General features: G+C 35.7%; 1 protein-coding gene across 1 annotated transcript in view; it reads right to left on the bottom strand.

Annotated features, from left to right (window-relative positions):
- LOC128663248 (tropomodulin-3) overlaps window positions 1-13,919 on the bottom strand; it is a 109,024-nt gene extending 95,105 nt beyond the window's left edge. The window contains exon 1 of the mRNA XM_053717477.1: window positions 13,841-13,919. The gene's annotated coding sequence lies outside the window, so the exon portion shown is untranslated. The remainder of the gene's footprint in view (window positions 1-13,840) is intronic.
- Window positions 13,920-15,120: the final 1,201 nt, after the last annotated feature.

The raw sequence follows: 15,120 nt of genomic DNA, 5'->3' as shown, positions 1-15,120 counted from the left end.
CCTTGTTTAGGTAGGGATCTAGAGCACAACATGACAGGAAATAGTGCTGACATCTAGTGCTCTTGTAAATCTGCTGCCATCTAGTGCTCTTGTAAATCTGCTGCCATCTAGTGCTCCAGATATGTGCACTCTCCTGAGCTTACATCCCTGCTTTTCAACAAAATATACGGAGACAGCAAAGAAAATTTGAAAAGTAAATTAGAAAGTTTAAAATCGCATAAATCTGAATCATTAAAGAAAAAAATAGTGATTCATGTTCCTTTAAACATTTTACAGTTTTGCCTTTAATGTACAGGCTGTCATAAAATCTCTTATGATCTTGCACAACTTTCAAACCTGCAAGCATAAAATTCAGACAACACCTACATTTAGATGTTTGTGTTTAATGTACATTTTGGGTTCACTGTGCCCTTTGTTACAGAGATGACAAATATAATGCAGATCATAATATATTTATCTTATCTGTATGGTGTCATGTGTAGTGCCTAGTTGTACCCCTGACATGATAATAAATTATGTTCTTCGTGTTTATGATCACAGCTAGCACTAAATTCATAGAATTAAAGTGATGGGAAATTTATACATATTTGAATAATACAGGATATGATTAGGTAAACCGATAACCTTAGTATTTTTATCATTTTTACCTCACTACTTTTCCTCCACCCCATTCCATTGCTGTTTTCTGTTATCGTGTGATGAAGAGAGCGGTCCCACCTGCTCTCTACATAGGGGAAAATGCGTGCTCCGAGACTCACAATATAGCACAAGTGCAATAGCTCCTCATCCGCTCCAAAGTAAACAATGAATCATGAGTTTTATTTACTTTTCACAATTGTAATGAAGCGCAACGCTGCTTACGATCGAGTCTTGGCACTCAGTGACATAAGCAGGGGTTCCCTTCTCTTCCAATAGTGCACGCAGTCACTGATACTACCAAATAAGAAGCGCATGCGCATTTTAGCCAAAGGGCGTTTTTCTTTTTTGATAAATGCCTAAAGGCACACAATTCTATTGGAGAATAGTAAAAAAAAAAAAAAGTTAGGATAAATTTAGCCATAAGTCAGAAGCCGTGAGCAGCGTAGCAAAGTTTACCATTACTTTAAAAGGGACATGGAAGTGAAAAAAATGGCATAGAAACATAGATATTGACGGCAGATAAGAGCCATAGGCCCAGCAAGTCTGCTCGACCTTACCTAACAGTATAAACTTATCTAGTTCGTAGGATAGCCCTATGCTTGTCCCATGCATTTTTAAAGTCCCCCACATTGTTTGTCATTACTACCTCTTGAGGAAGTTTATTCCATAAATCAATCACTCTTTCTGTAAAGAAGTGCTTCCTCAAATTACTTCTGAATCTACTACCCTTTAGCTTGAGCTCATGACCCCTTGTTCTTGAATTTTCCATTTTATGTAAAATACCCACAGCCTCAGTTTTACTAAACCCTTTAATGTACTTGAAAGTTGCTATCATATCACCTCTTTCCCTTCTCTCCTCTAAGCTATACATATTTAGGTCATTGAGCCTATCCTGGTAAGTTTTATTTTTTAGACCATGTACCATTTTGGTAGCCCTCCTTTGCACAGATTCAAGTTTGTTAATATCCTTCTGAAGATATGGTCTCCAGAACTGCACACAATACTCAAGATGAGGCCTAACTAATGATCTATAAAGTGGCATAAGAACCTTACTATTTCTGCTGCAAATACCTCTACCAATACATCCAAGCATTCTGCTAGCCTTACTCGCTGCATTACTACATTGTTTACTAAGTTTTAAATCATCTGAAATAATAATTCCCAAGTCCTGTTCCTCGTCTGTAACAGTCAGTAAAGTGTCATTGAGTCTGTAATTAACATTTGGATTTTTCTTCCCTAAATGCATTATTTTACACTTTGCTGTGTTAAACTTTAGACCCCAGTCATTTGTCCAATCCTCCAATTGTTGTATATCACTTCTCATTTTGTCTACCCCCCCTGGAACATCCACTCTGTTGCAAATTTTTGTATCATCTGCAAAGAGACATACTTTCCCCTGTAGCCCTTTGCTGATATCGCAGATAAATATGTTAAACAAAACAGGCCCCAGAACTGACCCCTGAGGAACACCACTAGTAACAGCCCCCTCTGCTGAATGAACTCCATTTACTAAGACACTTTGTTTTCTGTCCTTAAGCCAGCATTCCACCCAGTTCACATGCTACAAAGAGGTTAACATAAACACAGGTAAGTCCTGCTCAGGAACACAGATGGTGGCTGGGTGAGTTGTGCAACTGCTGCTGCTGACTGGTTGTTTTGTGCTCGGGATCAGCTGTGCTTGGCAGCTGCGCTACCGAGCAGGGCTATGTGCTTAACCTATTTACAGGGGTTAAAAACAGAGTTCCACAGTGATAAGTGGGGGGGAAAATGACATTCTCTGATAAGAGCATGTAAGAGTATGTCATTTTGTTCATTGAAATGTCCATTTACCCTACTGGAATGCAATGGGTTAAAAGCTGCAATCAGTATAAGCCTATGGCCACCAAATATGGTTGAAACACGTGGCCAAAAAATTTGTTGCAGTCCTCTCTAGCAACCAAGCAGATGCCAAGTTAGCACTATTCTAAAGACTTTCCTACTTGTCACACAAATATGTTAAAAAGGCCAGTAAAGTAAAAGTCTAACTTTCATGATTTAGTAAGAGTATGCAATTTTAAACTATTTTCAAATGTACTTCTATTTAATGTGCTTCATTCTTGTGGTATCATATATTAAAAAGCATTACTATATAAGCTCGAGAGCAACAATACACTGCTTGGAGCTAGCTAATGATTGGTTGTCTGTACATATATGCCTCTTGACATTGGCTCACTTAATTTGCTCAGCTAGCTCCCAGTAGTGCACAGCCTCTCCTTTAACAAAGTGTGCCAAGGGAATAAAGCAAATTAGATTTTAGAAGTAAATTTGTATGCTTTATCTAAATTAAGGGGGGAAATTTTAGGTTTAATTTCCTTTAAACATCTGACAGTTTTATAAAACAGAAAAAAGAAATTGTTCTGTACATTTTTTTGTTCCTGCATAAAAGGCCCTTGTGTGTTTAATTATCTCTATTACAAGTTACCTTCTGGACAGATCATACATACACATGTTAGTATTTTAGCAAAATTAAAGCAATCACCACACAAAATGTCAGTTATGTAACACACATGTCCCAGATGTTATGTAATGAGCAATTTGTTCCGTTCTTGTGTTGATATAAATAAATAAAATCTCATGACTGGTGCCTTATGAAGTGCTCGGTCTACCTAAAACTAAGAACCAATGTGATTGTTGGCTTGGTTGACCCATTTCCTGTAGATATGCTATAATTTTTTTCATCTCCTCACTGAACATAAAAGTTACGCAGAGCCAGAATTTTTTTTTTTAAAAAGTCCCCCCCCCCCCCTTTCTTCTGTGTTAAAATGGATCCTAGAATCAATATGTTCAGAAACACTGATAATTTGGATTAGATCATTTATATTCCAGTCATGAAAGTCAAAATTATACTTTCATGGTTCAGATACAGCATACAAGTTTGAAGGGACATAAAACCCCAAAAAATTTTGTTCATGATTCAGAAAGAGCATGTGATTTAAAATAGTTTTTCAATTTTTTTAAGATTTTCATTTTTTTTGTTCTCTTGGTATCTTTTGCTGAAAAGATACCTAGGTAGTCTCAAGAGCTGCTCATTGCTGCTTCTGCATTACTGGGAGCTAGTTGGTGATTGGTGGCTAGGCACATACTGTATACTTCTCGTCACTAAAACACCAGATGCGCAAGTCTAGCGTCTTGCATTGCTGCTCTAGAGCTGAATTTAAAAAGGGACATTAAAGTCACAATTAAACTTTCATGAATTAGATAGAGCATGCAATTAATTAAAAAATATAAAAAAAGCTCAACAACTTTCCAATTTACATCCATTATTAAAATTGTGCCCAGTCTCTTTCTATGAACATGTGTAAGAGTTCATAGGGTATACATTTATGAGTGTGGCAGTTGTCACATGATACAGGGGTGCAGAAAAAGTGAAGGAAATTTTAAGAATTTGTTAGAAAGAATCTACTGCTCGTTTTTAAATTCCGAGTAAGTACTGTTGTATTTCTTTTTATTATAAAGTTGTTAATTATGCAATTCTACTGTATTTAATGGTCATTTAAAGGGACACTGTACCCAAATAATTTATTTTGTGATTCAGATTGAGCATGAAATTTTAAGCAAATTTCTAATTTACTCCTATTATCAAATTTTCTTCATTCTCTTGGTATCTTTATTTGAAATGCAAAAATGTAAGTTTAGATGCCGGACCATTTTTGGTGAACAACCTGGGTTGTCCTTGCTGATTGGTGGATAAATTCATCCACCAATAAAAAAGTGCTGTCCAGAGTACTGAAACCAAAAAAAAGCTTAGATGCCTTCTTTTTCATATAATGATAGCAAGAGAACGAAGAAAAATTGATAATAGGAGTAAATTAGAAAGTTGCTTAAAATTGCATGCTCTTTCTGAATTACAAAAGAAAAAATTTGGGTTCAGTGTCCCTTTAAGTATATGTTTAACCCCTTTTGCAGGTTTAAACACAGAGCATTTTATAATTGCACTGTTGCTTGCATATAGCTAACACATTACAGCATTTCTATTTGCACTAAAACATCCCTTTATAGCCTCTGAAGATAAACATGAAACAACCAACTGTTAGTTATAACTGGAATATTAAAGTGAAGGTAAACTTTGATGAATGAAAGCTCGTTTTTTAAAAAATACTATTAAAAACAGGGGCACTTTCATTCGTCAAAGTTTAGAAGGCAGCCGTTTTGATTAAAAACTTACCTTTGTTTTTTTTCACAGCCAGAGCAGCTTCCCCCACACGGAGATCCTCTCTTCACACATCATCAATGACTAATCCAGCTTCCTACAATCACGGCATGGCCTCAGGCAATGACTACCCTGGGGGGAAAGCCGCGATTGGAGGAAGCTAGATTAGTCATTGATGACGTGTGAACAGAGGATTTCCGGGTGGGGGAAGCTGCTCTGGCTGTGCAAAGAAGAGAGGTAAGTTTTTAATCAAAACGGCTGCCTTCTAAACTTTGATGAATGAAAGTGCCCCTGTTTTTAATAGTATTTCTAAAAAAACGGGCTTTCATTCATCAAAGTTTACCTTCACTTTAAATTATAAAGCCTTCATTTTTGCCCTCTTAAAAAATTATTCACGTGCACCAATCATAAATGATTAAATATGATATCCACCTCCTGTAGTGGCCTTTTCAATCACAAACGATAACTTTTTCTGCAATGAAACAATGATCAGTAAAAACTCTCAACATACATGTACTGGATAACTTTCCTTGAATTATATATTCAAAGCACTAACATAGCATCTACTATATACAGTCCCAACTTCCCAAGACAAAATTAGTGATACTGGCTTAGCCATGATATGGTGCTTGAGTAGCCGCACAAAACGTCTTTACAAAATAAATGCTCAAAGTGACATGCAACGCAAAATGTTTTTTTTTTAATGATCCTGATAGAGCATATGATTTTAAAAAACTTTCCATTTTACGTCTATTATCTAATTTACTTTGTTCCCTTAGTATCCATTGTTGAAAAGCATACCTAGGTAGGCTCAGGAACAACAAAGCACTACTGGGAGCTAGCTGATAATTTGTTGCTGCACTTATATGCCTCTTGTCATTGAATACCCCAGTATATTCAGTTAGCTACCAGTAGTGTACTTCTGCCAATTCAACAAGGATATCAAGAGAATGAAGAGAATTTGATATTAGAAGTTCATTGGAAATTTTTTAAAACGGTATGCTCTATCGTGATCATGAAAGAAAAATGTGTTTCATGTCCCTTTAAAAGATTACTATCCTTTTTTTTCTCTGCAAAACGGAACAAACATTTATCATTTAAAATACCATAGCAATGTAATGTACTTTGTGATTTTAGTTAACAAAGCTCTATTTAGCAGTAAAATTATATTTCTTTTAATCCCGATGACATCACGTCATCCAGCCCTCAAATGTGGGCAGTCTAAGCGCTAACAATCTCGCCAATCGGATGTGTATTATTTGCATATAATTATATTACAGTCTCCTCATTCAACGCATGCGCAATACAATTAGCTTTCTCTCGCATGCGCATATTGCGGCACTCAAGCCGACATGAGAGCTAACTGGGGGGAAAAAAAGCATCCGATGATGTTGCGGTAACTCGCACATGCGCATTGCGTCTCGGAGTCGCCATCTTACAACTGCAGTTGTCAGCACGATTAGAAATCCGTAATGCAAGACAACACAGTGGGTTTGGAAAAATGTAATATTTCAAACATATATATTTTGTAAACGGTACACATTTAATACATGAACAACATTGAAAAAAAACTTTATTTACATGTATAGTTTTGCGATATAACGGTTACAATTCTGACTACAGTGTCCCTTTAAGGGCTGCATATAATATGTCACAAGCATTGGAGAATGAAGACAATAAAATCAGTTTGATTATTCCACAGCCACAGAGCTTTAAATCTGTGTTTACAGACTTTGAGGACTTGAAATAGACACCTGTGATATATGATGCACCTGCCAAACTGTGTTCTAATGGTATTCTGATATGTGTATTGTCAAACACTACTCTTTTGTTTGCTAATTCTCCATGTTTACCTTTTTTTCAAATTTGTGTACAGACTAGCTTATTGTGTGCCTGAAACACGTGTACCAGTGTAAAATACATAGACATGTCTATAGGCAGCTAACCACACACTAGGACTATATAATACCATTTGGTAGGGAAGCAGTACTGGTGTTCCTGTCCCACCAATCAGATTTAATATAGTTTCAACATGCAATCAAAATAAAAAATAACCAATGTGAAACTCTGGGAGTGGTATGACATCATCCCTCAGAGGGCATGACCTACTCCTCATAACTGGTTGTGGTTGGCTGCCAGGATAAATCTTATACTACATTGTTCACCACCTCTTTTAGCTAAAGGGACAGTAAAGTAAAAAGAGTTAATGATTCAGACAGAACATTCAATTTTCAACAACCATCTCATTTACATCTATTATCAAATTTGTTTGTTCTCTGGTTTCCTTTGTAGAAGAGCATACCTAGGTAGTCTTAGGAGCAGCAAAGCTGAGAGCTAGCTGAACACATGTGAGCCAACAACAAGAGGCATCTTTGTGAGCTACCAATCACTAGCTATTTGCCATCAGCAAACTACAACTCCTCAGACTACCTGTATTTACTCTTCAACAAAAGATACTCTTTCGATAATACAAATAAAATAATAAAGTTGTTTAAAATTGCATGTTTTATCGGAATCATAAAAGTTTATTTTTTAACTTGTCCCTTTAAGTAACTAAACCATTTGTTTCTCACATTCCCCACAAGCAAGAAATCTGGGCCAATTACTTTTTACTAAAAAAAACGTGTTTTTATCAGTTTCTTGATGAAACCGCTTCAGTAGCTGTTCTATGGGGGTACTGGGGTACTATGCACCTCCATACACAGGTGCAGCACCTCCCTAGAGTTGCAAAGGATTCCATATATTATGTGTGCTTGTTTTGCCCCCCCAACTATTACATTGCAAAACCACCACACTGATTTGCTTGTAAAATGCATTCTGCTCAACATAAACATTTCCATGTGACAATATCATGGGGAAATAGTTATATCTGATTGTAAAACAGTCACATTTATAGGTCTCTAGATTAAATGATGGTATTCCTATTTGCGTGTTAGCAGATGATTTTCAAAATAAAATGATAAATGTAATTTTACAGAACTTTGCTGTCTGCTCCACAAAAAAGTCTCTGTACTAAAGACGTCATTTCTTCATTTACCCATTATTGACTTCAATAAAAACTTCACTACAATACATATAGTATTTAAAATGATCAGTTATGGTAATAGGAGAAGCATATATCATATTTATGGTAATGATGTGCATGGGGGGGGGGTGGGAGTCCTAAATGCATTACTCCTTATAAAGCATGTGATTTTAAACAGCTTTCAATGTACATTTTATCAACAGTACTTTGTTCCCTTGGTATCCTTTTTTAATAGCATACCTAGATAGGCTGAAGGGGATTTGCACATGTAATGGGCCCGTTTGGCAGCAGTGTTTATAACATTGTTACAAAGCTGATGTATTATGCTAAACAAGCATACACACTCCTGAACCTACATAGTAATGCTTTATAACAAAGGATACAAAAAGAATTATAAGGAACATTATACACTAGATTTTTCTTTGCATAAATGTTTTGTAGATTATCCATTTATATAGCCGATAGTTGGTTTTTTTATTAAAAAAAAAAAAATGTATAGTTTTGCTTATTTTTAAATAACATTGCACTGATTTTCAGACTCCTAACCAAGCCCCAAAGTTTTAGAAGTATACTGAAGTATGCCTACTATTTTTCATATGCAGAGGAAGGGAAAGTATCTGCTGTTTTTGCTATAAAACCACTTTCAGTGGGTGCTCCAGCTAACCTTTTCAACAGAGCTAAACTGGGAGCTTCTAAGTACGTTTTTAAACGGTTTTATACTAGATTTTTATATCAGAATATGTGCATATTATTCTTTATAGTAGTGTATACTGTCCCTTTAAGTCAATTTGATCATACAAGTAAATTAGAAAGTTGCTTAAAATTGCACAATTTATCTGAATCATACAAATTTAATTTTGATTTTCATGTCCCTTTAATGACATACATAAGAAACTTAACCCCTTAGTGACCAGACCATTTTTCAATTGTCTTACCCTTAAAGGGACATTCCAGTCAAAATTTAAATGCACATAGATTAATTACATATTTGAATAGAAACATATTTGCAATATACCTGTATTGGCAAAAATGCTTCTAGTAATAGTTATCACTGTTTTAGTGTTAGCATTTTTCTCTGCACGTGCATGTGAAGCATAGCTAGATATTCTCACTGCACCTACATTTTAAATATTGCAGCTGCTCAGATCATCAGTGAGGCTTGTATCATGTCAGCAATTAACAAATTGAGACATTATCAGATGGTACATGCATGTTAGGCTGTCTGAGCAAGTCCTGTGTTTAAAATGCTGGTGCACGGTGCATACTTAAATACCCTTTTGAAACGGCTATAACTTTTATTAGAAGCATTTTTGCTAATGCATGTATATTACAAAAATGCTTCTGTTCAATACCGAAATGCATCCATGTGGTTTCCAATTTTGGCTGGAATATCCCTTTAAGGACCAGAGCTATTTTTACATTTTTGCGGTGTTTGCGTTTAGCTGTAATTTTCCTCTTACTCATTTACTGTACCCACACATTATATACAGTTTTTCTCGCCATTTAATGGACTTTCTAAAGATACCATTATTTTCATCATATAATAATAATTTACACATTTTTTTTATAAAATATGATAAAAAAAAATTGAAACACACTTTTTCTAACTTTGACCCCCAAAATCTGTTACACATCTCTAACCACCAAAAAACACTCATGCTAAATAGTTTCTAAATTTTGTCTTGAGTTTCGAAATACCAAATGTTTACATGTTCTTTGCAAGTTATAGGGCAATAAGTACAAGTAGCACTTTGCTATTTCCAAACCATTTTTCCCAAAATTAGCGCTAGTTAAACTGATATCTGTCAGGAATCCCTGAATAAACCTTCACATGTATATATCTCAAAGTATTGATCTAGGCCCATTTTGGTATATTTAATGCCACCACCATTTCACCAGCAAATGCGATCAAATAAAAAAAAAAAAAAAAATGGTTTACTTTTTTTTACTAACCTTTAGGTTTCTCACTGAAATTATTTACAAACAGTTTGTGCAATTATTATCTCTGGGATCCCCTTTGTTCAGAAATAGTAGATATATGGCTTTGGCATTGCTTTTTGGTAATTAGAAGGCTGCTAAATGCTGCTGCACACCACACATGACCAGCAGATAAGAGGTTAATTAGGTAGTTTGTAGGGTTAATTTTAGCTTTAGTGTAGAGATAAGCCTCCCACCTGACACATCCCACCACCTGATCCCTCCCTGAACCCCCTTAAACAGCTCTCTTCCCTCCCCCACAATTGTCACCGCCATCTTAAGTACTGGCAGAAAGTCGGCCAGTACTAAAATTAAAAGCTTCTTTTTTTTTAATTATTTAATTTTTTTATTGTATTTTTTAATATTGATTCTGCAGTGTTGGATCCCCCTTAGCCCCCAACCTCCCTGATCCCCCCATACAGCTCTCTAACCCCCCTCCCCACCTATTTGCTGCCATCTTGGGTACCCAGTTTGCCAAAAATAAAATGTATTTTATATATACAATAAAACATTTTCTGTAGTGTAGCTGCCCCCCCTCAATACCCTACCCCCCTCCCAGATACCTTGCCCAACATTTATTCCCCCCTCCCTCACCCTACTTCCCATACATTTTCAATGCTAAGTTTACATTCTTGCTTTTCAAATAAAGATAGCAAGAGAACAAAGAAATTTTGATAATAGGAGTAAATTAGAAAGTTGCTTAAAATTCCATGCTCTATCTGAATCATGAAAGAAGTTGGGTTTAGTATCCTTTTAAGTTTGGAAGGTTGGGATAAACTGAAACACTTATAATTTTAAAGGCTGGAGAGATACTGTCCTTATAACATGGACCAACCAGATAGATATTTTCTCCATAAACGAATAAGCTCACCAGAATCATGCTAACCAATCTATTTTTGAGAACCCAAAACCTTATACTACCTATTAATTTCAACATCATTTTAAACTTAATACATATTTTTGCATAAAAAAGGTCACATTTTTACAGTTAAAGGGACACAACGCAAATTTTTTTCTTTAATGATTCAGATAGAGCATGCAATTTTAGGCAACTTTATTATTTACTCCTATTATCAGTTTTTCTTCGTTCTCTTGCTATCTTTATTTAATAAGCAGGAATGTGATGCATAGGAACCGGCCCATTGTTGGTTAAGAACCTGGGTTATGCTTGCTTAGTGGTGGGTAAATGACAGCCTCCAATAAAGCAAGCGCTATCCATGGTGCTGAAGCTAAAATGGTCTGGTTGTTAAGATTTACATTCATGATTTTCAAATAAAGATAACAAGAGAATGAAGAAAAATTGATAATAGGAGTAAATTAGAAAGTTAATTACAATTACATGCTCTACCTGAATCGTAAAATAAAAAAATGTGGGTTCAGTGTCCCTTTAATATCCCTTTAAATTGACTTTCCGATAGCGCATGCAATTTTAAACAACTTTCTAATTTACTTCTATTATCACATTTGTCTACATTCTATTAGTATCTTTTGTTGAAAAGCAGGGACATAAGCTCAGACGCATGCATCTGGAGCACTAAATGGCAGCAGTTTTGCAAGACTGCTATCCATTTGCAAGAGCACTAAATGGCAGCACTATTTACTGCCATGTAGTGCACTAGACACTTACCTAGTTATCGCTTCAAGAAATAATATAATAACTAAGCAAATTTGATAATAGAAGTAAATTGGAAACATTTTAAAAATTGCATGCTCTGTATGAATCACAAATAATTGTTTGGAGTTTGATATCCCTTTAACTCTGATGTTGAATATGTTGTTTAAGATGTACTCAAGAGTCACAGTGGATTAAACAACTACAGCAGTACATGGGTGGTGAGCCAATCTAGAATGTCATATGCATATAGCTACCAATCACAGGAAAAGCACAGGCGTGTGCATGGTATGTAGCTTTAACTATGTTTACAAGGGTTACATACTGAAAAAATGAAAGAATTTTATTACATTAGAATATCCCTTTTAACTATAAAGCAGCTGTGTATAATTTAGAAATGTTTCCAGCATAATAAGTATCTCTGACGTCTTTTTCATTACATGCTGAAGTATGTTAATGTAGCATAAAATGAAGCAGAAAGGTAGATACCATTATAAAACTTAGTTCTGCTGTTGCTTCCTGTCATGTAGCAAAAGCCCTCTACTGAGCATGGGCAAGAAACAAACTTCCCGTTTGTACACATGTCTGCTACTGCACATGTGTCCAATAAGTAGCTTTTTATCTTTATTTGTGTTCTTTACAACATTTTCTGATAGGCACTTCAAGGTAATGACTACCGCTGTAAATAAGAATTATAATGATAGCAAGAATCAGATTATTATTTTAAAAATTGACAATCATTTTTAGTAGTAGTAGTATATACTTTAAAATGAATTTCAAAAGAGTTGGTATTTGTACAAAAGTGTATGTCAATGTATATACAAACTCTTCTAATAGGCAGCTCAAGGCAATTACCTACTATAAATAATAATAATAATAATAATGTTAGCAAGAATAAAAAAAAAAAATCAGATAAAAAAAAACAGACAATGATTTTCAGTAATAGTACATACTTTGAATTATCTTTTGGAAGAGGTTATTTGTACATGTTAGTTTTGGGTAGGCCCGTGCATTCAGCAGCTTCGTTAGCTGCAGAATGCGGTGGCGGCTGCTCACGGCCTTCGGCTCTTTTTGGAGCCGGATTTCTACTTGTGAAAGTGCAACGCACTAAGATCTGTGCAAATCCAGATCTTAGTGTGTTTAGCTTTCACAAGTATAAATCTGATTCCAAAAAGGGCCAAAGGCCACCTTCTTCGGCTCTTTTATATACACATGAACCTATACTCCTTTAAAAGGTGTGAAAAATGTCATGCTCTAAATATTAAACCAGGGATCAAGAAACCATTTTTTTTTAAATTTAGGAGCCAAACACACTTTTAGTATATACATACATGGAGAATAACCATAAGAGTTAGGGGCCAGGAGTACAATTCTAGGAGCCAACGGCTCCCTGGCTTTGTTGATCCCTGTGTTAGAGCATGCAAAATTTAGCATTGTTGACCCTGATCACAAATGTGTTAAAACACATAGGCAAAGTACTGTTTGGAAGCCACAAGCATTGCAACTCCTGAGCACTGGAGAACCAGTTGCACATATTAGAAATCTATTTGGTTGCTAAACTTTATACTGTAAATTGCAACATGTAAGTGAGCAGTGGTGTCTATGAAAACTGATACTGAGGGTATAATTCCCCTGTAATTCAGACTGGTAAGGGCATAAGGGGTACTAGTATTCCATTAACACAAAAGTCTCAAGAATACCTGCACACATCTATATTCTTACTATACCAGCACATTTAGGAAGCACTATGAACACCCCAAAGGGGGGGGGGAACACTTATAAAACATATTACTTGCATCTTGCTATACAAAAAGTACCTAATACACGTAAGGTTGCTTGGAACAGAAGTATTTGTAAAGTGATTGTTAGCCCAATAAAGGGTATTATTACTATTTACTAGAATATTATGGTTATTATGTAGGCATCTGATATAAGTTACCAAAAAAGCTATATTGTGTGAGCTTTATCAAACATTACAATATTAAAGGGAAACAAGGGAATACATCACTTTCCAATGAATCACATAACCTGAAAGCCAGACTGCTGTGTAAATACTGCAAACACGCCCCAGTGAACAGCACCTACTCCTCCCTGCTGTTTAAATGGCTACTCCTGGCAACAGTTTACTTACTAAAATATCAAAACTTACTGTTCTGATATCTTAATACGACTTTAAGAACATGTCCCCACAGTCCCAGGCATACACAATGTAACTCGGGGTCTCAAAGTATGTATCAGTTGCTTCCTTTCTAAAGACTTCCTGGAAAGTCAAGCAGCTAAAGGGCAAGTTGATTCTTACATTGTTTTCCTAAAATCAAGTACAAAAAAATGTTGTTGCTTGAAAATCACTGACTCAGTAAAATAAAAAGTTACATGGTAACAAATATGTAACCCTTACCTTCCACAGTCTCACTCTACCAGCTAATGTCAGGAAACCGCCAGCACCCAACTCCAAGAACAGCCACTGAGAACAAGCTGCCCCGGCTGCAACAGAACGCATGCGCAGCCACTCCCTGGGCAGAGCATGCTGGGGGTTGTAGTGAGTAGAATTTTAGAATTTGGAACGTGTAGAACAGTCAACTAGATTTGTTCGTACGATCTATGCGATACGCTTTAGTATAACGACCAGTATTGTACCGCTTTATTTCTAGAGCAAACACTTTGTTTTAATTGTTAAAGAAATGCAACGGGCGCCGTATTAAATAAAGAAAAATAAATAAATACATGGAAATAATTTAGACTGGTTATCATCAAATTTCTTAAAACTAGGAACTAGCATTGTAATGCAAAGAACTAGCCTCGCATAATGACGTGGACAATACATTTGAAAGCTGCTGCTGCAGTAAACACAGCCACTTCAGTGGACCTCCTTTCCAGTTAAATGGTAAAATATCCCATACTTTTGTGACTAAACTGCATTTGTGTAACTGTTTCTAGAACTGTATTGTATAATTGTTCGTGTAATTAAAGGGATATTCCAGCCAAAATTGGAAACAACATGGATGTATTTCGATATTGAACAGAAGCAATTTTGTAATATACACGCATTAGCAAAAATGCTTCTAATAAAAGCTATAGCTGTTTCAAAAGTGTATTTAGTACACCGTGCACCAGCATTTTAAACACAGCACTTGCTCAGAGAGCCTAAGGTGCTTGTACCATCTGGTAATGACTCAATTTGTTAATTGCTGTCATGATACAAGTCCCACTGATGATCTGAGCAGCTGCCTTATTTAAAATGTGGGTGCAGTGACAATATCTAGCTATGCTTCACATGCACATGCAGAGAAAAATGTTAACACTAAAACAGTGATAACTTTTACTAAAAGCATTTTTGCTAATACATGTATATTGCAAATATGTTTCTATGCAAATATGTAATTAATCTATGTGCATTAAGATTTTAACTGGAATGTCCCTTTAAGACACACACGTTTAGAGTTTTTTTCATACAATTACTGATCATTTACTGTCCTTTTTTGTTACAACTGCCAGAATGGGGTGTGGGTAAAAGCCAGGGATAGGCATGGACCGAGGCTGTGGCAGACATTTTCCAAAGTACAGATGTTAGTGAAGGACACCAAGGAACATTTCAAATTAAAAACATAAAAAAACACTCTGTTTACAGAGAGGGTAGTGGATACGTGGTGGAATAGCCATCCAGCAGAAGTGGTAGAG

This window comes from Bombina bombina, chromosome 6 (assembly GCF_027579735.1).
Source record: "Bombina bombina isolate aBomBom1 chromosome 6, aBomBom1.pri, whole genome shotgun sequence".
NCBI classification, from domain to species: domain Eukaryota; kingdom Metazoa; phylum Chordata; class Amphibia; order Anura; family Bombinatoridae; genus Bombina; species Bombina bombina.
This window is presented reverse-complemented; position numbering and strand designations above follow the sequence as displayed.